We start from the raw sequence: 26,580 nt of genomic DNA on the forward strand, positions 1-26,580 counted from the left end.
ACCCGGGCAAGAGCGGGTAGGCTACTACGTCTTACTAGCGTGTGTGTGTGTGTGTGTGTGTGTGTGTGTGTGTGTGTGTGTGTGTGTGTGTGTGTGTGTGTGTGTGTGTGTGTGTGTGTGTGTGTGTGTGAAACTAAAAAAAATAAAATCATCTGATTTAACCGAACTTGGTGCATGGGTTGAGGTTGGATAAGGGAGCTGACTGACTCATTTTAGGAACAAAGGTCAAAAGTCAAGGTCACAGGGCTAGTTCAAAGCCTAACCTAGAAAAATATACCGTACTTAATCAGTGATTTATTCGGTTTCCACCAAACTTTATGGAATGATTCAAAGAAATGCAAGAGCGAAGACAGCAGTTTTAACTATTAGTCGAGGGTCAACGCCACAGAACAAGGTCAAATTTTGACCCATGTATCTGTGTGTGTGTAAATTAAATAAAACACTTTTGAAATTTTTTGGACCAAACTTGGTGAAAGGACTGAGAGTCAACCAAGGAGCTGCTCTGTAGTTTCTGAGAACATGGCAAGGTCAACTTTAAGTGTCTGACCAAACACTGTGGAAGAGTGTAAATTAAATAAAACACTTTTGAATTTTTTTCGACCAAACTTGGTGAAAGGACTGAGAGTCAACCAAGGAGCTGCTCTGTAGTTTCTGAGAACATGGCAAGGTCAACTTTAAGTTTATATCCTGTTTGACCAAACACTGTGGAAGAGTTCAGGGTCAGGCGAGATAATGGATTTACATTGTGAAAAGTCTATTAAATGTGAAAGCAATCGGCGAAGGTCATGGACATAGGGAAAAAGTCAAATATTCAGACATTAGGCCAACCGGTGGGTGTGCGGGTACAGTATTCTCCAAGGGTTCCTTTTTGTTACGCTGTTGCTTCCTTCAGACAATTTTCTTCAGCTTAAGAAAAGACCCATAAAGGTGAAGGAATAACTGACGATTTTATTTTTTCCCAAGCTACATAAAACAGTCTCGTGGTAGAAATAGGATAGATAAATAAGGACGTGTACTGTATGTAATTTTTTTTTTTTTCTGTGGGCGAAAATAAATATGGCTTTTCATATACTGTATTTCTCATTCTTGTACTTGTTCTCTGTGTAGGAAAGGTATAAATTATGCAATGTGTTATTTCTCCTTCTTGTGGTTGTATATCTTTCTGTTGTAAATAATATCAATATTTTTCTTTCTTTCTTCTTGTACTTCTTACCTGCGATGGAAGTACGTAAGTGGTCTCGCTTACTTCCTGTTCTTGAACTTTGCGAAGAAGTGTTTACGTTTTTCTTCCCAATTTCTCATTACGCGCTTGTTCTACTTTCCACGGGAAGAGTAAATGTCATCTCTTGAATTTCTTGATCATTTCTTGTTCTGCGTTAGCCTAAGATCCGCCAAGCAACTGACCAACTTCACGTACCATAATAAATGTGATTATTCCGGCAGCGCAGGAGATACGTACACTACTTTAGACTGACAGCCCTTCATTCTATGGCAAGAGAAAGTGGACTGTAATTACTTTCACCTCATAATACCACATCAAATAAGCGTGACGTGTAATTATTTTAATTCCCAAATGAATAGCCTGACAGTACTTTTTAACATCTTCAGTTCAATGATGCATTATTAACTTTATTCCAGCCATCACCAGACAACTACATTTAGTTTACATGTGATATTCTGAACTGAGGGGGTTAGATACAGATTTCACTGACCCTGGCATCCTCAGTGGCTTTCTGAAGCTGAATGGAATCGAGGGGGTTAAAACCCTCCCTCCCAAGAGACGTCTCAGAAGAGATCTTTAGTACTGTATGTAGGAGGACTACTGGGCCTTGGGAGCAGGCTGTGAAGCCTACGCCCAGAGTCAGACACATTAAAAAAAAAAAAAAAAAATACAGGGTGTCCCATAAGTCCGGCATCAAAGGGATTAATGTACATGTCTTTTATTTCCAGATGTATGAAAATGGGGGTCATTATGAACAGATTCTATAAAATTTCATATGATGCTAGACTTATAGGACACCCTGCATATAACAACTCCAGACTTTAACAGCCCGCTCCCTCTAGTTCAACGCATTAGTCACCTCCACATGTCACCACTTCGGCGCTAACATCCACCGTCCATACTGAATACTGAATACATACATACAGGACTGGTGCACTGGTATTAGCGGGGATGTTTTTACGGCATGTCAGCCGGTCTCATGGTAGATCATTAAAGTCTGTTTTAACGAAATTCAATTCGTTTAAACTGTTCCCTGCCCCAACCGAGATTCAAACCCTCATCCACTGTGCCAGCACACCACCTCTCTACCAACTACGTCATCATAGTGAAGGGGTTGTGATAGTGATAGAGATGCGGTACTTTCACAACCACAGGTTCTTCCGGTCGGGTATAACATTGTCTGGCGTAACAAGAAAAGAACAGAAAAACAGAATCATCATCATAGTGAGGATGTTGAAGGAAGCTGTTTTCAGTCTTTTCAGACACAAAGGCCATCTTGAGCGAAACGAAATTGCTTGGCGATAGCCAGAACATGATTTAAAAAAAAAAAAAAAAAAAAAAAAAAAAAAGGCCTCGTTCTGGTGGGCTTAACCTTTTGAGCCCGGTACGTCGATTATTGTACAGTCTTGCTATGTCCATACGATTTTAATCTACTTCGGAGAAAGTTTTCGAACTGGAGAGCTTAGACAGTCTTCGTTAAACCCTTCCATCCTAGAACTAAATAAAATCACTGAAGAAAATCGTCTGCGGTTACAGTGTGACTGAAACTTAAAATCGTCCTTTTACTGAAGGAGTCAAGATGGTGACAGCATGATTAACAATGCTGTCAGTCATGGCCGTGATGGTAACAGCAGAAGTAGTCCCACTGTCGATATATTCATAACTCACTGACCTCGGCCTAACCCCCAATTAGAATACTAATCTGTCGTTGCATGAAATTCGATGAGTCTTAATTAATGGGCAGGAATGAATCTCCTTTATTACCCTACTTGTCAAATCGCTACTCCTGTGTGATTTCACTAGGACATCAACTAAGCTGAAGGAGTTACGGATCATTGGTATGTTAAGGGAAAAAAAACGTGCTACAGTGGAAGTCACAACTGTTCTTCCAATGATCCATCTATCACAGGAAGGCAGCACTTAGCAAGGGATTCATTATGTGCCACAGCTAATTACAACCCGTTATATTTATCGATACACAATGCATAGTCAGTCTCAGGTACAGTGCTTATAAGCACGACTATGATTGGTTGGCAGGTCGGCAGTATTCCATCCATCCACGAAAACACACTGACATCAACATCATCATCATCATTATTCTAAACTTCTGACTGGGAGTAGGTGGGATAAAAAAAAAAAAAAAAGGAATTACAAAATATGAAAGTGGGAGAACTATCACCATCTTACCCAGTGAAATGTTGAACAATCATTTACACATCATTCACACCCCAGGAATCCTGCCTCCACCTCCATACAAGTACATTTACAACCACAACACAGCACCTTATGTTATTTGTGCTAATAAATAATCTGTAGGAGTTTCCGTCATGCAGGGTGTAGTTTTTGTTTTCCTGTACGGCTTCTATGACCACTGTAGAATTTATTTATGTATTTATTTTGCTGCAGTCCGACGATTATGCTGTATTTAGCTTACAAAAGACCTCCGGAGGTGAAGTTTACGCAGTCTGTCTTGGCCGTGGTCAGTGTAAACTAATGGAGTAGTACCCGAGTGACATGAGTGCACGTGTGCAGGGCAGGGCAGGATGGGCAAAGGCCAGGAGATGAGATGTGCTTTAAACAGCGGATTATCTCCTGACTCCTCGTGTGTGTTCCATAGAGACCGTTTCACTGTTATTAAGCACCGTAAGCTTCTCCTCAGACAGCTGGTTGCATCGCGCAACTCTGTGATACCATTTTATATGTACAGGTGATATCAGAATTATGGAGGTGAGACAGTGATGGAATCGACTAGGAGAATGTGCAGATGGGTTTGAAATAATTGTGAATTACCAGAGCACTGGAAGTCATGTAAAAGCCATGTAGAAAGGGAAAGGGGGTAAGAGAAGTATGTGGAAATCACAGGGGTCTTCTCAGCGAAGTGAGACCTATAAAATGTCCCCGCCAGTTTTTCTATGCTGCGTGGTATTCCTTCTAATTTTTTCCTCCCGGTTGCGGCTAGAGGGTTTGGAGGGCGGGGGAGAGTCTTCTTCTTTGCTATCCTTATCTCATTCTAGTAGTTCAGTTACTCTTCTAGGAGTTGCCTAGCATGGGCCAACGAACCTATTGTACCGTAGTTATCCTCCCTTCTATGTTTTTATGTTCACTGTAGGGTACAGCGTAGCAGTCTACAGAATAAGGGAAAGAACCAAGAGAAATAAAAGGGTTTTAAGATGAAGAGACGATGCTTAGGTCAGATCTTTTGAGAAGTACCTCAGAATAGTAGTTACAGAAAGGACAAGAATTTCATGCTGCCTTCAGGAAATTGAGGAAAGCATAGGATATAGCAAGTAAACAAGTAAGGCTCAAGGCCCAGAGAATATCTACATTATAATGATCCAATTTCTGTATGTCTGTTGGTTTGTCCGTTTGTGCCCGTAACACAGCAAAAACGGCGCATTGTAGCGCAATTTTTGTTAGAGTAGGGTACGGCTAAAATGTTCTAACTTGATAAATAAAACATTTTCCAGGCCAATCTGGTCACCGGTTCCTGAGTTATGTCTCATTTCTGGCCTTTTGACATCAAGCGGCTTCGGCGGCCTTTGGCCGGATCACTTTATTTGTGGGCACTGAAGTTACTGTAACATGCCAAACTGCGCAACGTAGTGCAATTTTTGTAATAGCAAGGTACCGTTAAAATGCTCTAAGAATAAAACAAAATCCAGTCCAATCGCGACACCGGTTCCCGAGTTATGACTCATTTTTAGCCTTTTACATCGAGCAGAAAAGCCGCCAAAGGCGGCCTTTAAGTGAGTAGGTAATAGATGGAAGAGTGTAAAATGTTGTTAAAAGCATATATAAGGGATCAAGGGCGGAAATACGTGTGGAAAGTGAATAAAGCGAATTCTGTTATATGAATGTTGGATTGATACTGGGCTGTGTCATAACTCGGTGGTTGTTCATTATCATCATCATCATCATCATCATCATCATCATCGTCATCATCAACCACTGCATGTCCATTGCTGAACAAAGGCCTTCCCCAGTCTTCTTCATGAATTCCTTGACTAAGCCAATCTCTGTCAGGTATTTCCAGCAAAATTCTGTCTCATCTCTCCATCTCCTGCCTGGCCCTTTTCTGCTATGCTTACAGAGTTACAGATATTATAAAAAATTACAGGTTAAGGAAGCTGATGTTGTAGGGTTCCTAGTAAGAGACAGCAGGATGTGGAAATTTCATGTGGTGCTTTTGCTAATGGCAATGTTAAATGAATATGAATGGAAGTTATTAGGCTTGGTGAATGAATTTGGAAGTGTGTGTACACCAAATGAAGTCTGAATATGAATGTCGCAAAGAGCACAGTTATTATTTTTGAGAAGATTAAAATCATGGACTATGTAGTGAGGAAGAATGGTCTAAAAATGGAGGACGTGAGCACCATCAAATATTTAGCTAGTGTGATGAAGAAGGAAGGGCCTTCTGAGGTTGAAGTGCGAGACAGTGTACAGCAGGGAAGGAAGGCTGTAAGTACTGTACATCTCAGTCAGGGATGTGAGCATGGAAGTAAGACGTTCCATGTCAGCATTCTGATCCGTCACTAGTGAATGGATATGAAGTTTGTACTATGCTGGGAGGACACTAGAATGAGGGCAGTGGAATTGAATTATCTGAGAGGAACATAAGGAGTTACGTGGGGAGACAGACTGACAAATGAGGACGTCCGGGACTGTTGTGGTGTTGGCGCAGATGTGCTCGAATGTGACAGGAGGAATACTCTAGGATGGTTTGGCCAAGGGGTGCGAATGGAGAGTGAGATTGACTAGGAGAGTGTGTGACTGATGTGGAGGGAAAAAGGAGAGGGAGAATGAGGATAAGATGGAGGGATGGGTGAAGAGGTGTTTGAGTGGGTGTCGTGAGATGGAGGAAGAGTTGCCAGATTGAGAAAGACAAAGCGACGAGGCGGAGACCTGTTCGTGACTATTCTGTCCACGATTAAGAAGTTCAGTTAGACAGAGTACGGGGAGCAGTGTGAGGTTTGGCATAAACAGTGATGAAAGCAAGTTGGCTTAAGTGAACTGTGCAGAGAACTGTGGTTTCCTGGCATCAGACACGGATTTCTCGCCCAGTAAAAAAATCTCGTACGTTATGTAAGTGTAAAGTATTAAATTACGATAGTCTGCGCGTCTTAAAATATGGTCAAACAAAGCGTAATTTAAAGTTTCCCGGGGGTGACCATTACGAACAAATTTACTTGGGCAAATGCAGTGCTGATATAGTGAAAAATTCATGATCCGACTTTTTTTTCCCCAAAGATTTTAACAGTCGAGCAAAGAAGCACAAGTACCGAATTATAATAGCTGTTGAATCCAAATAAAAAATATAAAATATACGGTATACTCTATGACTAGTCTTCAACATGATTTTGCTTTTCGCCTGAGGAAGCATGTGTGAAGTATGATGTTCACACGTCAACTCCAGAAGTTCAGCATCCTATACTCATGCCTGTCCCATTACCGCAGTCCACAGACAGAAGCATCTAAAGCAAGGTGAGACGCGGTAAACAAACAAGTCCGTTACCGCTAAGTGGCTAGGGTCACTGGTCTCTCTTTCAGACATAAAAGAAGAGAAGGAAGGCCAGTTCTATTGTTACGTTAAGAGCTCTGGGGCTGCTAGTACAGCAACTGATGGGCGTTTGGATGTCCATATCTCTGTTTCTGAGGATGTACAGCTACCTATATATTTGCACCCTTAATTCCTTCTATACGATCTTTTAAAGCTTACTATAATACCACCATACAATTTCATTCTACTGGGGAAGAACCTCTGGTGGCCATGGAGGTTTACCAAGCCTGTATCTGACTTCTCCAGTTCGAATAATCAGCACCTAAACATAACAGAATCGTCTGATAGCACAAAAAGAAATAATAATAATAATAAATAAAACTCATCTGATGGAAGGGGTTAATGAAACAGTATCGTATTAGTAGTAGTGGAATGCGGTTGTAATACTAAAAGGAATGAAACAAAAGCACTCTGGGGCCGAATGCTAATTACCTGCCAAAATATGTTACCGGGTAAGGTACAAGCTACCAATAAACCAAATTTGAAGAAAATTTGCAAAACTCTACTGAATTCAGTCATCGCGTTTCACAAAATGCCAATCCATATCAAAAAATATACGGCGGCTGGCATACGGTCGTCTTTCATCAAATCCTCACCAAAAACAATAGGCTTCTGCACATCCACAGAGTTGCTATTTCCTGAGGGTTTTGTGAAAATTCATCAACAATTTTTCGAGATACTGTATATTGGCAACACACACACACACAAACACATAACAATGGTGGTGGTGGCTATCTATCCATCCATCCATCTATCTATATTGCCTGAAGCCGTATCTTCTCAGGTGTGGCCTCGACAAAAAACCTTGAAGTGTTCCTGTCATTACTCAGTAATGATCCCTCTTCCCGCAACACACCATATTCTGTTACATACTCTAGCACCCCATCTCCCCACCTCGTTTTAGAAACAGTGGCACCAAATGTGGCCGTGCCAGCAACAGTGGTACCCACTAAGGTGGTGCCAGTAACACATATACTGGCATAATTCGTTTACCTAAATTTAATGGGAGCTTTGTGCCAGAATAAGGCAATTCTAAGGATACCGACAGAGTACAGAAGCACAGTGATACCTCTGGACAGGACCTGCCTAGCGTATTTTCTAATGTTCTTAAAATCAAAAGGACAATAATATGGTTACGACAGCAATGGAGGAATATGTGGTTGTAATCATAATAACAGTACTACTACTACTAAAAACTATTATTATTATTATTATTATTATTATGGAGTGGAGAGGTATATGAGAGAGGGGGGGTGTGAGCTGGGAACAAGGCAATGAAGTGGCGGGGGACAGGGCGACATGGAGGCGATTTGTTTGTGGCCACCCCTTACGGGATTAAGGCGTCTGGCAATAGACAGGCAGATATATCATTACTGTTATTATTACTATTAGTAGTAGTAATAGTAGTAATAGTAGTAGTAGCAGTAGTAGTATATTATACTCTGTCCACTTTAACTTGGCCTAAAATTGCCATCTTTCCATCTTCAGTGCAAGCTCTAGCAAGAAATTAACACTAGAATAATGTGCTAGTCATATATATATATATATATATATATATATATATATATATATATATATATATATAGATAGATAGATAGATAGATAGATAGATAGATAGATAGATAGATAGATATAGATATATATAAGCCTAAGGTATGATGGCAGAGCGGCAGTGTTGTCTCCTTCTACCACTGAGTCCCGGGAAGCGAGTGCACTGTGATGAAAATCTCCGCCAAATTCATGTGGACAAACTGCAGTATGAAAAGGCAGGTTTACCTCAGTCTCCCTCTTACATTTTTATCTTGTGTTCTTTTCATAACAGTTGTAGTGATGAGGGTGTGACAGCAAGACAGGAGGTAACTGGTTGTAACAGTATTAATAATAAGTGCTAGTGGTAGTGACTGTTTGTAACAGTAATTGTAAGAGACTGTGACTGGTTATAACAGCAATAGTAACGGTAATAACTTGTTGTGACAATACACTACTGTATTTGATTCCTTCTAATACCATACATCATCATTCAACTTAGGGGAGCCTTGTCGAACTACAAGAGTTATAAGTAACCTTCATTAACCTCTTCCCTGCAAGGTACATGGTCCAAATTAATTAAATCGTCTGGAAACAGCAAGAATAACAACAGGCCGTCGTGGTGAAGAAGTAAATGACGGTAATAACTGTAGCTTACTTGTAATACTAAAGAAATCTCTCTCTCTCTCTCTCTCTCTCTCTCTCTGTCAATGACGTACCAGATCGTCGTTCTGTGATGCTAGCGTCTTGCAGTGTATCTGAAGGCGCGAGAGTTGTGTGTTGAGGGAAGAATTACGCCGCACCAGACATCGCTCTTTCTCCGTCAGTTGTGGCCGCGTCTGCAAAAAATAAAAAGTAAAACGGGGTTAGGCGTCTCTGTAATTTATAGCAACCTGGAAGAGTATATTGGTGGAAACGAAAGAAAGAAAGAAAGGGAAGATGGGGAGAGAGGGAGAGCACAAATCTGACTGGAAGAGGTGCTGCCAGACCATCTCCAGTCAGAGGCATCTAGGAAGCGGCTGGGTGACGGAGATGATGATGATGATGATGATGAAAGAATACCTGACATCTGAATATTACGACCCGTGTAAAATGTTCACCTAGGAATTACAGTAATCTGGTAATTACAGTTACCTTAAAAATTCAAACACCTTACAGGCACAGGAGTTAAGGTCACCTGGGAATCACGGTCACCTGGGAATCATGGTCACCTGGGAATCACTGTCACCTGGGAATCATGGTCACCTGAGAATCAAGGTGACCTGGGAATCACGGTCACAGGAAAGTTACGGTCACTGGGGAATTACGGTCATCTGGTAATTTCATACACCTGAGAATTAAGATCGCCTACGAGCTTCAGACACCTGGGATATACGAACAGATGCAAATTACGGACACCTGAAAATTACCGGCACCTGAAATTACGGACACTTGTGAACTGCGGTCACCTGAAAGTTACAGTGAGAGGAATTTGGTGCGCCAGTTCAGTCTTATTTTTTCGTGTTTTCTGTCTTTTGTGTGAAGTCACCTTAGAATTTCTACGACCATGGAAATATAGACACTGATAACCACCTGGGACACACACACACACACACACACACACACACACACACACACACACACAATCACGTCCTCTCTTACCTTTCCCCACCCCTCATCCCCTCCTACATACTCGTACACACCACACAAACACAAATATTTAACACGCACGCAAAACCATCCACACATATAAAAGCCATCTCACTTCCTCTCCTGAAACACACACACACACACACACACACACACACACACACACACACACACACACACACGCACACGCACAGGTGACACAACATGAGTACTTTGTGGTCACTCATACTGTTAGCGAAGATGGAGAGATGAAAGGTGATGATGAAGATGATGATGAAGATGATGATGATGATGATGATGATGATGTGAAGACGGGAGAGGAGGAGAAGAGAGAGTAAGGGAAATAAGTAGACCTCAAAGGAGGAGGAGGAAGAGGCAGGATCAAAGAATGATGAGAAGAAATGGGTGACAAGGAATGACGAGAAACTGGAATAAGAATGAAGGGGTTTGGAGAAGAGGAAGAATAAAGGAAGAAATTGGGCCTAGTGGAGGGGGGAATTAGGCAAGGAGAGAGAGAAGAATGAGAGCAGGGATGAAAAAGGGAGGGAAAGAAAATAAAATGAAATAAGGTTGGATATGGAAGAAGAGGGGGAAAAAAGATCTAAATGGGGAAGGGAGAGGCAAAGAAAAAGGAGAAAAAGAAAGAAAGAATCAATGACAAAGCATGGATGATTAGTCTATAGTTCTTCTACCCTAACTTGGCAAAGATTTTCGTTCTTCTGCAGCTCACCTCTCCGTAGCTAATGGAAGAATAAAACAGTACTACCACTCTACATCCTTTCCATAGCACTCCTTCGTGAAAGGTACCATATTCTAGTGTTAATCTCCTGTTGCACCTCAGCATGCAGGATTAAGAAAAGGCCCATTTTAGTATAAGTTAAAGTACAGAGAGTAAAAGAATGAGTAGGCAGGAGCTAGGGATTTAAAATGTAGTGAAACTGAAGTGGATGAAGAGGAAAACTAAGGAAAAGAATACTGATAGAAATGAGGGGGACGAGAAGAAAATGGATTAGAGGAATGGAGACGAGGAAAAAGAACTACCGCAGTTATGAAATGGAGGAAGGTGAATGTTAAGGTAAAATAATAATATGGAGAAAAATTGCAAAAGCTGAGATAAGAAGATTAAGAAAATAATAAGCGAGATGGAGACGAGGAAGGGAAGATAAAGATGGATAAAGGGAACGACTAAAATAAAAGGACAATAAGAATGAAAATTAGAAAGAGGGGAAGAGAATACTAAACATGAGAAAGATGAAAAATGGAGAAAGATAAAAGATGAGATGATGATGAAATTAATGAAAGTAAGAACTGAAGTACCGGAAACAGAGTAATAAGCACAAAGGAAGAAAGGAAGAGAAGCATAAATATGAGAATGCTATAGGCGAGGAAGAGTGGATGGATATGAAGGAAAGGTAAGACTAAGAAGGTGAGAGAAGAATGAAGATATGAAAGAAAGAGAAAATATAAATGACTGTTGGAGATGGGAAAGAGTGGATGGTGATGGAAGAAGGAAATGACAGAAGTAAATGAATAATTGGAATGAAGACACCGAAGAAGGAGAGAGAAAAATATGGATGACAAGGAGGGAGATGAGCGCTGAAAATATCGGAGATGTTAGAAAAAAAAAAGGGGGGGGGGAAAGGGAAGAGGGGAACAGCAATGAAGAGGATGGAAACGGCCAAAGGATATGATGATGAGACGAAAAAGTGGAAAAAGAAGGAGAGAGAAGGGAGAAAGCGGCGGTGAAGTAATGGAGATGAGCAGGGGGCTACTGAGAGTAATGGGTAAATGACAATAAACGACTGGAAATAATTTATGGCCTGTATTATTCATTCCAGAAGCGACACAGATGAAATGCTAACCTTTAAAAACGATTATATATTTTTCCCCCTCTTATTCTGTCTACCAAACACATTATTATTACACGTCTTATGATTTTTATTATTATTATTTAGGATAGACGTTCAGAGGTGAAAACGTTAATGAAGGCCACGTCTTTCCTGTCCAGTTTGTAAAATCTCTTCAAAGGTAAATATTATCATATGGAAATAGTAAAACAAACAAGAAGACGTGCTTATAGTGAACGGTTAAAGCTTGAGAAAAAAATGAGAAAAAAAGATAATAACGCAATAATAAAGAGGAAACATTAAAGAGAGCACAAGAGAATACAAATTATATAAATGATGTAACTGAAATGTAGTTTATTCCGTAAATGGAGCTTCTGTATTGCACAACGTAAATGTCGAGTAGTCTTTGAAATAACAGAATCTCTCCTCTCTCTCTCTCTCTCTCTCTCTCTCTCTCTCTCTCTCTGTTGGGGGGTGGTGTTAAGTGTTGTGTTAAGTTTTGGGGTTAAAGGAAACAGCGAAAAATGAAGTAAACAAGGGAGGAAGGAAGGAATTAAGGGAAGGAAGGAGTTAAAGGAAGGAAAGATGGGTGGAAGGAAACGAGGGAAGAACAGAGAAAAGAAGTAATAAAATTATTCAGTATGGCATATAAAACTAGGATGAATGGAGATAATAAAGAAAGAAAAATGAATGAACGAATGAATGAATGATGGATGGAAGGAAGGAAGGAAGGAAAAGAGGCTGGGAGGAAGGAAGGAAAGCAAGGAGGAATGGAGGGAGAGAAGGAGGAAAGGAGGAAGGAAGGAAGGATCAGCCTGGATGTGCTACAGAGCGTCACAGCCTCCAGTACGTTATAGCAGGCCACACACACACACACACACACACACACACACACACACACACACACACACACACAATACCTACTCACAGACCGTACACAAAGGCCTACAACCATCACGCATAGGCCTATACACCCTACTTTCATAAATATAAAGGCACACATTTGTACCAAAGTATATTATATATATATATATATATATATATATATATATATATATATATATATATATATATATATATATATATATATATATTCAAACACACCCACCCACAAAGTCGTACACATATTTGGACAAACTCAATTCACACAATATCTATACACATTTCAACATGCATCCACACATCAAAAAATTTACGTAAGACAATAGAAACATACAAATACAAAAGAACATATAGACACTAAGAGTTATAAAACACACATATAAACACACAAATATACATCGACGTAGACTCCAACAACACAGAAAAGTACACACACACACACACACACACACACACACACACACACACACACAGACTTTAGGCCCATAAAACACACAGTCATAAACAAACATAACCAAAACACATACACATTCAAGCCTCAAACCCACAGCAAACACATGGCGGGCTAATCCACACACACAGGGCCAATCTGCAAACAATAATAAAATGTATGTGGTATATACTTAGATTTTTAAAGCAAGGAAAGATCAACCAGTTGTTAATTTTTGTCGTTTCCCTTTACTTTGCCTGACTACTTTTTTTTTTTTTTTTTTTTTTTTTTTTTTTTTTTAAACCCAAGCACTCAGTTTAGGTGTTAGGAAAAAGAGACGCCAAAACATTGGTGGGCTGTACATAGACGGTTTCTAAAATTTATAGTTTTAGTAAAACAGGAGTAGACAGATAGACTGCTGGATAGTACCGTAGACAAAACCAGACAACAGACAGACACACAGATATATAAATATATATATATATATATATATATATATATATATATATGACAGACAATAAATTAAGTAGACAGATTAAATTAGATTACATAAATACATTAAATTAGATAGGTAGACATATAGATATACATAGATACAGACGGATAGATAGAAGATAGACAGACTGAGAGACAGCGATGGACAGATAGGAACAGAGAGAGAGAGAGAGAGAGAGAGAGAGAGAGAGAGAGAGAGCAGCGTAACTGAAGATGGTAATGGTGATGGTGGGGGTCAGAATCTTTATTGGGGTAATTTGAGATCTTTCATTAAATTTACAGGGAACTGGAAAGGTAATTATTTTATTGACGTATTGCTGCCCTTCCTCTTATTAACTCGCCTCAGGAAAACAGCTGGGTAAGGAAACTGGAGTAACTGGGTGAATCCTAGCTGCAACCTTTTTTTTTTTTTTTGCTTTTTTTATTTAACGTAGGTGGACATTGCATCTTGATTTCTGTCTATGTTCTATCTGTTTTTTCATCCTTCTGTCTTTCTTCTTTGGGTTTTTTTCTTTGTCATTTTGCTTTACTATCATTCTTCTTCTGCTTATAAATAAAAAAAATTTCATGAATCGTAACAGGGTGAAAAAAACAAGGTTTTATTTAATAAAAACCAAAAACCTTGTGTTTTTAATTAAACCAAAAATTTTTTTTTTGGTTTTAATGGTTTATTTCGTTTCAATGTTTTTCTCTATTAATCGCATTGATTTCGCATGTTTTATATATATACATATATATGTAAAATAAAAGTGTTATTAGCTTATACTATCGAGAACGCTCATGTAATGTGACTGAGTTAAATCTTTTTGGCAGGAAATACGTTTTACTAATCTTATTTTTTGTGTATATTTTTTCCATGGTGACAGATAATATCCATATATGATTTTTGGCATTTTCAATTAAGTGTGAAGTTAAGAACCTGCACCAGTTCCACAACTACATGTACCGTAGCTATACTGTATTATTTATGTGCAAATATATAATGGACATAAATAGTCTTGTTTTAAAGTTTGTTATTTTTCCCCGATTTTGAGATGTCTTTTTTTCCCATAATCAGATTATGAAGTACAGTAGTGACTAGTGGGTATCAAGAGCTACCACTAAATCTAAAATTAATAGCTCCACATCTTAGCAGAAACAGGTGCTGGATAAAATGCAGTGTTTTGCATTACCGGTACTGTACCCAGTTATGATAGTTTAATATCTGTAATAATAAAATACAATATAGTTACAAGATTATCAGTCATCCTTTTGTTAAAATGTCAACAATACTTTCCTTTCCCTAACAATTCTCGCAGAATTTCATATAACAAATATATATTACGTAACAATAATGTTATAACACCCTGAAATTCCCTGAATCGTATTCAAAGTTCAAAAATTAAAGACTGATATTAAAAAACCCAAAACCCAAAACACAAATGGGTATATTTTAAAAAAGCAAAAAAAAGAAAAAAAGTTTTAAACCAATCCATTTGAACATCATGCATTTAATAATAATAATAATAATAATTTTATTATTATTATTATTATTATTATTATTATTTTTATTATTACCCGTACGATTCTCATTACTCTTATCAGAGCCACCCTGGTAATAAGTACAATTTCTGTTTATGATTATGTTATCAGCGAGTTAGAATCTACCTTCATTAACCTCTCCAATGCAGTTTGTTCTTCTGTTCTTACAAGTACTGTACGAATATTCTTGCCACCACCAGACGATTTACCCATCTCATCAAAGACCTCTCGTAGTGATGGGTTAAACCAATCCAGCCCACTGCAGTCATTTCCATCCTGCCTGGCTGTTTTGGGCCAGTCCGAGGGTAACCAGGTTCATTCAGGCCCAATAAACTCCATTCAGGCAGAAGGTCGATGCAGAGCATTTTATGTCATTCAAGTCCTTTCCGTTCGTTCAGTCGGTCATGTCACTTCGCTTCATTCAAGGCCGTTCAGGTGCAATTATATCTATTCAGGACATTTATATCTAATCAAACCTATGCTAGTCAGCTTGATCCAGTCTCGTCATCTTGGTTCATTCCATACATATTTAGATGGAAGCGAGCAGTTAAGGATTCAGTCAGTTTTAGTCTTTTCAAATTACATTAGGTCCATCAGGTCGATTTAGGCTACGTCAGAACAGATCGCCTCATGTTATGCCCGTGATAACATTTAACAAAAATAAAACCGTAAATGCAATGGTTATTAAGGTATGTCAGTTCGGGTCTTTAAGGGCTGGGTGGGTTGGGCGTAGGCCTAGGTGAGAGGGTGGGCTGGGATGGAATGGTGCTGGATGGTGGGGAATGGTGGTGGAAGTATACCCTGTGAAGGGTGCAGTAGCCTACGTGGGCTGGTAAGGTGCACGTCAAAAGGTATAGGAGTAAAATATAGGTGGAATGGGTGGAAAGCAGTGTGTGGGAAGGTCCTTCGTTGGTGGTGGGTGGCAAGACAGCGGGACGAGCACAGCCTATGAAGATGGGAACGGCATGAGGGCCTGCACTGGTGGCGGCAAGGTTTGGCACAGACGTCCGATTTGTGTGTGTGTGTGTGTGGGGGGAAGTGAGGTGGTAAAAAAAAAAAATAAAATAAAATAATGGTGTGCGTGGTATGGAGTTCGCAGGGTGGACTGGGATGGAAATACGTGCTCGGGCAAGGCAGAAATAATACACCCTGTCAAGACGGTCATATTAAGTCGGTAAGCATGCGTGTGGCGATCAAAGTTTACTAGAAGCACAACAACTAACACAGGAAAATAATATGAATCACGATAAGAGTCAGCCCGCGCAACTCTCATCAACCTGGTGTTTGGTGAAGCAGGAGATATAGCTGTCGTCGTACTGTAGGCGTTGCTGGAGACTAAGGATTCTTGTTAATACTCTGACTAAAGGTTCTCGCTAATAATCTAAGTAGAATCACCCTGCGTTGAAAGAAAAAATAAATCCTCTTAGTAACGGGGCTACTTTGAGACGTCATTTGTATCACCATGTTCTTGCAATTCCAGGGACGATTTTACACAGCTTTAGCGAGAATGTCAACCTGAAAGTTAGATATAGCCTTCATTAACTCCCTAATTACAAGAGGTTTTTCCTAAGTAGAATAAAACAGCAACGTGACGACATGAATAATCCCAGAAGAGAAGCGACGCCAGTAACGGGTGCACTCGCCACACCACCAGGGAGAGCGTTGACCACTTCACCGTCAGGTCCTCACACATCTTGATTTTTTTTTTTTTTTTTTTATAACGGTGTGGTGGCGAAGGTGGTTCCTGTGGTGTTACGTATGAGGCGCCTCGTGTGTGTGTGTGTGTGTGTGTGTGTGTGTGTGTGTGTGTGTGTGTGTGTGTGTGTGTGTGTGTGTGTGTGTGTGTGTGTGTGGCCTTTAACATTTGATATTATTTACCATGTCTTCTTGATTTCGAATAACAAAGTTAGCTCCTGTGACAATACCAGTAACAACTCTACTACTCTTTGATGTGTATCTCTTATCCCGACGAGAATTCGACATCTTTTGTCGGCTGTTGCTGGCTATATAATAAAAAATAATAATAAAAACACCAAGCACTCAGACAGTAATGCCCTTGCCCTCCTAAAAATCTCCGGGCCAAATATTTTACTGTGCCCTGTGATCCTGACCTGCCATAACTCCCTTTGCCCTGATACCTTCACCTTGGACTGAGTTTTCTTAAAAAATGAATCACTTCAGTCTTGCTTTGCCCTCAGCCATTTCCCCAGGTTTAGTCTAAGCTGGATACAATCTCCTAAAGTTATTTTGCGAGGTCAATATTTTACCTATCTCTGTGACCTTGACTTTGACCTATTGTCTAATAAAATAATAGGCTTCCTCGTGGGCTCTCCCCAAATCCCTCCACCAGTTTTGGCTAAAATCTGATATAAAACTTTAATACACAGTCAGACAGTTTTACACACACACACACACACACACACACACACACACACACACACACACACACACAAACGATGTTCAGAACACAACACTCGCTCTCTCCACTACCGCGGATGTAATAATAATAATAATAATAGTAGTAGTAGTAGTAGAAGCAGCAGTAGTAGTGGCAGAAATACGGTAGCTAATACTAATAAATGCAGTGCTGCACTCAGGTGTCTGCCATTTCCTCTCCTCCGTCCTTCTTTCCTTTCATCCTCTTCTTTCTTTCTTTCATTCTTTCCTCGTTCTTCTAATTACGGGTGACTTTACACTCACTCTTCTGTCTTTTCTTCATTCTTTCCTCTTCCTTCTGCCTCTGGGTGACTCTACACTGAGTGACAAGCCAAATGATTTCCTGTACACCAGGAAACCATTTACTGCGCTGAGTGGTAACCATATAACCAAATTTTGGTGCCTGGTGGTTTAGTGGGTAATTACGGCACTCCAATCGGACTCAGCCGGTGAAGGTTTATATCCAAGGGGTGGTTGGGGTTTACTGTTCACTTAATGCCACTCAGGGATGAGTGAGGTTGGTCACTCATCTTAAGTGTCAGGACCAACTCGCCTAGCCCCGGGCTCTTACGCTCCTCATGGGGTAAAGTAGGATTGGAAGATGGATGGATGGATGGATAATAATAATATTCATCATCATCATCATCATCATCATCATCATCAAGAAAGACAGAAGAGGATGGAAGGAAAGAAGGATGGAGGAGAGGAGAGGACAAACACCCGAGAGCAGCACTACATCGAATGGGTGGATAATAATAATAATAATAATAATAAAATAATAATAATAATAATAATAATAATATCATGTACAATACTTATTATTATTTCCTGAACACCGTAAAACTGTCCAAGGACAATTTTCATAAAGAAAAACTTCCCACAGCCATTAATTGCCGGAAGCCGTGCTATAAAGGAACCTTGAGGTCAAGGTCACTGATCTTGTACATGTCACCTTAGATCATCAAAGTCTATAAGTTCGCCAAGTTTGGTGGCCCTAGCTTTAATCCTTCATGGAAAATTAGGTGACATCCGGAGTACCCGGAAAAGTTCCAATTTTTGACCCTAGGCGATCTCAGAGAATATTCAACCGATTGGAACCATTATCCTTTCCGCAATGCTGCCGCCTTAGGACTATACTGCAGTAAAAGTTTCAGCCTGTTAGCTGAAGCGGTTTCTGAGACAGCGTCCCGGAATCCTTTTTATTTTACTTTTTTCACATTCTGAATAATAGCTGGTGGTCCAGTTGATAGACTGTCACCATATTTGGCCAGAAGAAGCCGCCAGTTGGATGATTAATCTGACAAAGTTTGAAGGCTCTAGGTCGAAGAGCCTCCGAGTAATGATCATTTACTTTTTAAGTAGGAAAAATAACAATATTAACAAAAACAAGAAATCTTCCCTCAGGGATGAGGGAAGTTATAACAACAACAACAACAATAATAATAATAATAATAATAATAATTATTATTATTATTATTATTATAATTGAGGAGGAGGAGGAGGAACTAAGTTATTGATGATGGAAGGTAATATGTGAAGAAGGTTGCGACAAATGCCCATCGAATACATGAAGACCACTAAGGCAGTCAGCTTTTTGTAATCTCAATCATCCACTCGAACATGACCCGCAACGGTCGATGTGAGTATATGAGGATAGAGGAGGAGGGGGAGAGATTAGAGGTGGATGGAGAGAGTATGGTAAGGGGGAAGAGGAAAGGGAGGATGGAGGAAGCTGTGTGAAGGATGGATAGAGAGAAGAGAAGCGGGGAGGGGTGAGGGGGTTGGGATCCTGTGTACTCTGTTGCCACACCATCAACTCTGAATGGCTTGGCTGGCCTGTTATTTTCGGGTAATTTCACTTGGGTCATCGTCCTGCGCTCATGTCAGCTCATTTCAAGGTCTAACTCACTTCCACACTCAGTCACTTGTTACACTTGTTACATGACTCACTTCCCAACGAATTCCTTGCCATAATAAATCACTAGCTATTTAGCTTATCTATATGCCATCTATCCTTTTTTTGCTTCAACAGGAGCATTGGGGCTCAAATGCAAGAGTGTTACACTACTCAGTCCTGAAACCTAAGGGGAAGGTGACCAGTTGCGCTTCCCTGAATGGCAGTGTGTGTTAGTTATATACCCCAGCCACCCCTTGGATATAAACCTTTGTGAACCCTATCCGGCTTGAGTCCTTAAGTCACTTAACCACCAGGTGTCCATTTAGTTATATGGTTACTACCCAACATAGTAAAGGGTCTCCAAGGTTACATGAAATAATTTGGTTTGTCACTCATTCCATAGTGATCCGAGTCACCCAAAAGCCAAAGAGAAAAGGATGTGGATGAGTCACATCCTTCACAGAACAGATACCGGTAACAGATGGACAACCGGAGTAATTGAGTAGGAATCCAGAGATGGACAGAAGGCAAGGCAGACAAAGAACAAGATGACCAAATGAGATTCTGAGATTCGCTGAGACTGAATGGAAAAATGTTACAACCAATAGATCTGAGGAAAAACATGTGAGAGGCCCTTGACATGTAATGGACTGACTAAGGACGATGGTGAAGATCATGATGAGTCAGTCGTCTGAAGCTAGCACTGTATCAAATGAAATATGTAGCTTCATATAAAAATTGATTTCCCTGACTCACTTGTGTCCAGACTCACACCAAAAACACTAACTTCCCCGATAATTCACTTTTCGGCTAACCACTTCCCACTCAGACCCACCATCTGATCACTCCCTGCTATACCATCAGAGTCTAAAAGTCAGTGCTTAACCCTTATTTCTCTGAACAGCATCAACCACGTGTTTCATCCCTCACCCTCCGCCATTTCCCCCTGTTCTCCTTCCCCACCTCCCAAACCCATATTCTAGGCGGCATAGGAGACTTTGTAACACTTTATTCTAGCAATTTAGTATGATATTACTCCTCACAAATCTCTTATAGTTGTAATATCGACACAGTTTACATCCATACCACAGGTTACAAAGGAATACTAAGGCTTAACGCTAACCATGAGGTCTTCAAAGCAACTAATTATACGAGTCCCAAGCAGAACCCTCAACTCCCCCCCTCCACTAAGCCAGTACGGTAGGGTACTAACCAATGCACTATTTTTTGCCCACCTGTACTGTGCCGGGAATCGAATCCAGAACTGTCAGATAACAGCACGGCAGCCTACCACCGACAGTCCAGAGCTTGATCCCTACCACAGTACAGGTGATTTAAGGGTTGACTTTCTTGTGCCGCTATGGATTTCTTTCACCAATTATCAGTCCCCTTTAACCTGTCACGTCCCGAGCTATTTCGCACCTCCGACACCCCCCAATCCCGAGCTATTTTGGAAAAAAAAAAAAAATTTGGCTAAAACCCCCACTTTTGGTGAGAAACATCGAAAATTCATAGGGAAATCGCTCACCTGAGGTTTAAAATACTCAATACAGGTAGCAGTACCTCCTTACCTTACTGAGTTTTCTATCAGGCTGCCTCCAAAGAAAACGAGTTCTATGGGAGGGTAACTATTCCACACCACTCATAAACGGTATTTATTTATTTATTTGGTGCGAATTTATATGTAGTACGAGAGTATATTGGTTTTCAAACAGTAATATGGGCATTATAAGCATTGTTTCACTCACTAACTCATCAACATACCTGACCTTTTTTTGGCAACATTACCTGATCATCATTTCTGACTGTTTCTTCCTTTAATGCTATGTAAACTTTGTCCTCCACACTGTCATCGATTGGGGAATCACTCTGGCCCTGAATGTCTTTATTGGCGAGGTCACTGGTAACAGATGAATTGCCGAGACAATGGCGTGTGGGAGGGGGGGGAGGTTATGCGGTGTAAGGCATTGTCCCTGCCTGGCATCTTGTAGAGGAATAGAGGAAGGTGTCCCGTGTATACGTACGAAAAATCACATGTGAAAATTGAAAATTGTGCAAATTATGAACCTTGCAATTGCGCAACGTAACAGTATGTCGACGGGACTAGCTGTGACAAAACGTTGCAATGTACCCATACGTCAGTGGGATGCCTCAGGTTATGCAACACCCGCCCAGTTCCCATCAATGTTCTTACCTGCAACTGAAGCAAGGACCTGGACTGTAAATTCAATGGTTGCATGTCGTAGTTTAGGGGAAGACTAGAACTTTGCAAAAACTGAATGTAGGCTATGCATTACTGACCCCGGTGTAGCTAACAGGCAATAACCTAAGCCATCGTTCTATACTTTCTCTACTCTCGCCACATCCACTATCCTTTCTCTAAACAGCCAATAAAACCCGCCATTTCCGTGCTTAGAATTTTAGACCAATCAAAATGTGCCTTTAAAACATGGCTGAAGACTTACAGGTATTTGTACGTTTCCTGAAGGGATTTTTTTTTTTCCTGCTAACGTTTGTTGCCACAGCCTCATGCCTTTATTCCTTTAATGATTGGGCCCAGGATCTCGAGAAACCTCCCTCAGATTTTCTATTCAAGCCTTCAAAATTATTCTTTGGTACAAAAAGAGTAAGACGCTCAAGTAATCCCCCTCACACACACACACACACACACACACGGGGCCAAACCACAGACATCCAGACGACGATCCCAAAGCAGGCTTTTTTTTTTTTTTTTTTTTTTTTTTTTTTTTACTTCCAATGCTGGTTCAGTACGGAGTAAGTTATATTTGTATGGATCTCTATTCTGCTTGTTCTGTTACATGTTCTTTCATATAAGAAACAAATACAAGTAAAAATTAAATGTGTGAAGCAAACCCTGGGAAATGTCACACATTTGTTCACAACTGGCGCATGTACTGAAGGTGCTGCCGTCTGGTGGTATTCTTCTGAATCTCACGGAGAAATATATTTTGTGGATTTAAGCTGTATTTTTTATTTTTCTCCTTATATGAACAACATTTCCGAATCAACAATTTTTAAAAATCCTATGTGGTTAATGCCATGTATTTGATAAAAAAAAAAAATGAAAACACCGGTTTCCACTTTTTTTTTGTAATACAAGTGAATTCAATCTGTTTAAGGATAATATATAATAAATTAATGTAAGTCAATAATTGACTAACGATTAAAATAAGAGTGTTTCAGGCCAATATTGAACTGGCTGACAAACTTTTATTCCTGCTGCCAGAGGTCTTTACAACAGCGGTATGTTTTCCCGAGCCAAACGGCAGACGTGTTGCCTTACTTCAAGTTACTTGCCCTACACTCAGCACTACTTCGGCACCGGATTTCCCATAGCCTCCGACATTTACTGTCTCTCTTTCCTGGAAATCTGGCCTACCCTTTCACATCTTGTGTCACATCGTGTTTAGATGATGAAAATGCTTTACAGTCCGCTACAGCACAAACAAAATTTGTCATCGTCACTGATTCAGATCGATTCAGTTCGCTCCAATCATCTGTTTATACTGCGTTAAACGTCCGGGAAGGCAGTATGCCCGCAGGAATGTCGATTGTTGAAATTATTAAGACTGCTTTCACTGTTGCCCCCCCCCCTCAAAAAAAAAAAAAATCATGTTTATTTGAATGAGGAAGTTCTTTTATACGTGCAAGTCATGATTATATTATAATCTTCCACATTAAGATCCACTTATTAATCACTGGACTGCACTATTCAGGACGTAATGGTTAGTCATACTATTCTGCCAACGCAACCATATTATAATGGTATGGACTGCACATAGTTTTTACTTATATTTACAACAATATAATAATCAGCAAGAGCATATTCAGTTTTTTCTCGTTACGGAGGGTGTAATACCAAAACATTGGTGACTCACCCCTTGATCCGCATTTTGCTCCTCTCAGCAAAATTCAGAAGAATGCCACCAGATGGCAGCACTTTCAGAACAGGCCCCAATTGTTGCCTCTATTGTTTTTATTTTTTATTTTTTTGCACAGAAGGAACCAAAGGCCAGGATCCCATCAGACTGCCCCCTTCAAGGAAAAAAAAAAAAAAAAAAAGATAATAGAGAGCCAAATTCAAGATCTGTTCATTTGAGATTCCTAGACACACTGCTTTTGAAGGAATGGAGGTTACAGACAGCAGGATATACAGACAGAGGAAGACAGTTCCCGAGCTAACCAGTTGCATACATGAAGGACTGGGAGTAACGGTTACCTCTTGCATTAGAAAGTTGGACAGAAAAGGGATGACAGTTTATTGCTAAACGGGTACTACGCGCCCGCTGTAGCAGTGGAGGGATGCAAGCAGACAGCTCAGAGGAGCAGTGACCACTGAAGTAGCGATAGAAAAGAGATAAAGATGCAACAATGCAGTGAAGAGACAGAGGTCGAAGGAAGCCAGAAAGAGGAGGAGAGTTAATGAGACGATAAGTCTTTGACTCCACCTTGTTGAGAAGAGCTGTATGTGGGGAGCCTCCCGACACATGAGAGTTGTACTCTACACAGAAGCGAATAAAACCCATGTATAAAGTCAACAACAGCGGGGATAAAGAAAGCTCAGAGTCGGCATAACACACCTAAACTCATGAAAGCAAATTTTTCAAGTGAGGTAGCCTAATATGATCTTTCCAGGATAAATCCCGAGAGAATGAAACCTCCAGTGTTTTTAAAGATAATGGAGGACTGAGTTGGATATTGTTAAAAATTAGAAGATACGGTACTCTTGTGGAAGATATAAGCTACTTGCTGCCTGATGATTTTATGAAGCTCGGGAAAGACATCGATCTGGAAGTGTAGCTATTGCATTCAGTAATCTCTTTGCTACTTAAGGTCCTTCCAGAATCAAATCCATCTGTCTTTACGTATCGGGGATAAAGTTTAAACGCTAAGTCATCATATTAAAGCGGTTACCCAGCGTACTCTTCTGCCCAAGTCTGTCTTGTCCTAAGATTGTCTAGGCTTTGGATATTCAGTAGCACTTCTTCCTTGGCGATTTAATCTGCATTTTATGCTTCAGCATCCTCTTGTATGACAGTGATGCAAACCATGTCGACATTATAACGATATGGCCTAAACGACATAGCTACAAGATAACGTTAAGCTGTAATGGGCTAGCTCATTCAGAACAATTCGCTAAGGAAGAGGTGCTTAGAAGCTTCTTATGCCATCTTGAAAATAACCATAAATTTCACTAAACTTTGTCTCTTGACTTTCAGATTCTATTTAACTCCTTGAATTAGGTGACTTTTTTTTTTCTACTTTATTCTGGCTACTTACAGACGGCTTTATTCCAACACAGAAAGACATGCTGAAGTGAGAGGGTTAATGTAGACTACCCTATGTCTGACTCCACTTCCAACACTCACCCCTGACCTGAACACAATTATTGTCTACATATTTAAAGAAAGTTCTCGGCGTGAAGTAGTTCATGTGTGACGCCAATGGTGGCTCTGATTAATCCTCCCACGGTCGGACCAACATTGTAATCCACCTAACGTCATGCAATTTTATGCGACTGAGAGTAAGTAAAGGAGCCAAAGGAGCCAGGGAGTGTTAATACTGTCATCGTCTATCCTATCGTGTCCGGGACAATACTGTTTTACTATTACTAACAACACGAGATTCTGTACAGCTTGGAGTGAGTCAGAGGAACCAGAGTTAACTGCCGTGAAACACCTGTTAACTGGGGGTAATTTGAGGGAAGGATGAAGTTGCGTGAGGTGGAGATGCTGGTTATTAGAGGTAAGGAGTGTGTGTGTGTGTGTGTGTGTGTGTGTGTGTGTGTGTGTGTGTGTGTTTGTGTGAGAGAGAGAGAGAGAGAGAGAGAGAGAGACCTATAATAGTAGCGTTGCCCACTGTAAACTCACAATCTAACCACCACTTGACTTGCACATACTGGTGGATGTAGAGATGGTTCCTGCAGAGTTTACATTCTCATTATAAACAACAAAAACTGTACTGTAATTCGCATTCCTCTGAAAAAAGTGTCGGCAAGTAATATAATCTGCAGTACAAATGGTGTAATAAAAGAATGAATTCCTTTGTATGATTATTTTACCTCCAGCCAATAACTAAGGTACGAATACGATTTCTTTTGTCATTTACAGAGTTACATTTTATTACTTCATGCAGTACATCATTATCATCTTCTTTCTGTCAGTTCCATTTGTTTTAAACTTAAGCATTGTTAAGTTTCATTATGTTCATTTACGTGAAATAAAGTTATTTTTAAGACTAGCATGTGGTATGCGATATAGATCATTTTGTGCATTTCTGATTTAGGCTAGTCATCAACCCTTAAAGTCTGTTAACGCGTTTTTTTTTTTTTTTTTTTTTGTCAGGCTGGGCACCACTAATACGTGATTTTACTAATATTATGCTTAAGAAAAAATTCTCGCAATGAAGGCGTGAATGGAGACTGTTTTGAATCCCCTCTACTCTAGAAACCTTCATTAACTTGCTTTAAAATTATCTGAGGGTCGTATGAAAAAAAAAAAAAAGTTATTACCGCGAAAAAGTTAACCCCTACACCACGATGATGCATTAGCTTTGTTTATTCTCGCTGCCTGCAGATACTTATATTAAACATAAGAAAGACATTTCATACTAACGGTGGTTAATATCCTCTCTAAGAGTGAACATAATTGTCCTAGGAAAGAATATAATATACATAATCGGACTGAAGAGGTTAACGTGGAAGACAGGGAGATGTGGAGAGATGGTGGTGAACTGAGAGTTTGGAAAAGGCTGGATGACAGAAAAAAAAATAATGAGAAATGGAAAGCAGAAATTAAATGTGCAAAATCAACTCAAAAGATGGTATAAGGAATAAAAGCACATACCAAAAATAAAGTTAATTGGGAGGAGATACTGCAAGGAAAGTAAGCCAGTACTAACAGTAGTGACGGGGGCGGGGGGGAGGAGTGGCAATCATGGATTTATAACATTTTTCGGCAAAAAACATTACAATACTAGGCAAGTACAGAGGCAGGACTTGCGTGTTCTCTCTCTCTCCCACTCTCATATATATATATATATAGTATTCCTCTTGACATATGGATAGGAAAGGGTGGGAAGGAAAAACATCAAGAGCTTAAGTTCTTTATTTCT

Source organism: Coenobita brevimanus, chromosome 21, assembly GCF_032717465.1.
Source record: "Coenobita brevimanus isolate Jiangsu-jjx chromosome 21, ASM3271746v2, whole genome shotgun sequence".
NCBI classification, from domain to species: domain Eukaryota; kingdom Metazoa; phylum Arthropoda; class Malacostraca; order Decapoda; family Coenobitidae; genus Coenobita; species Coenobita brevimanus.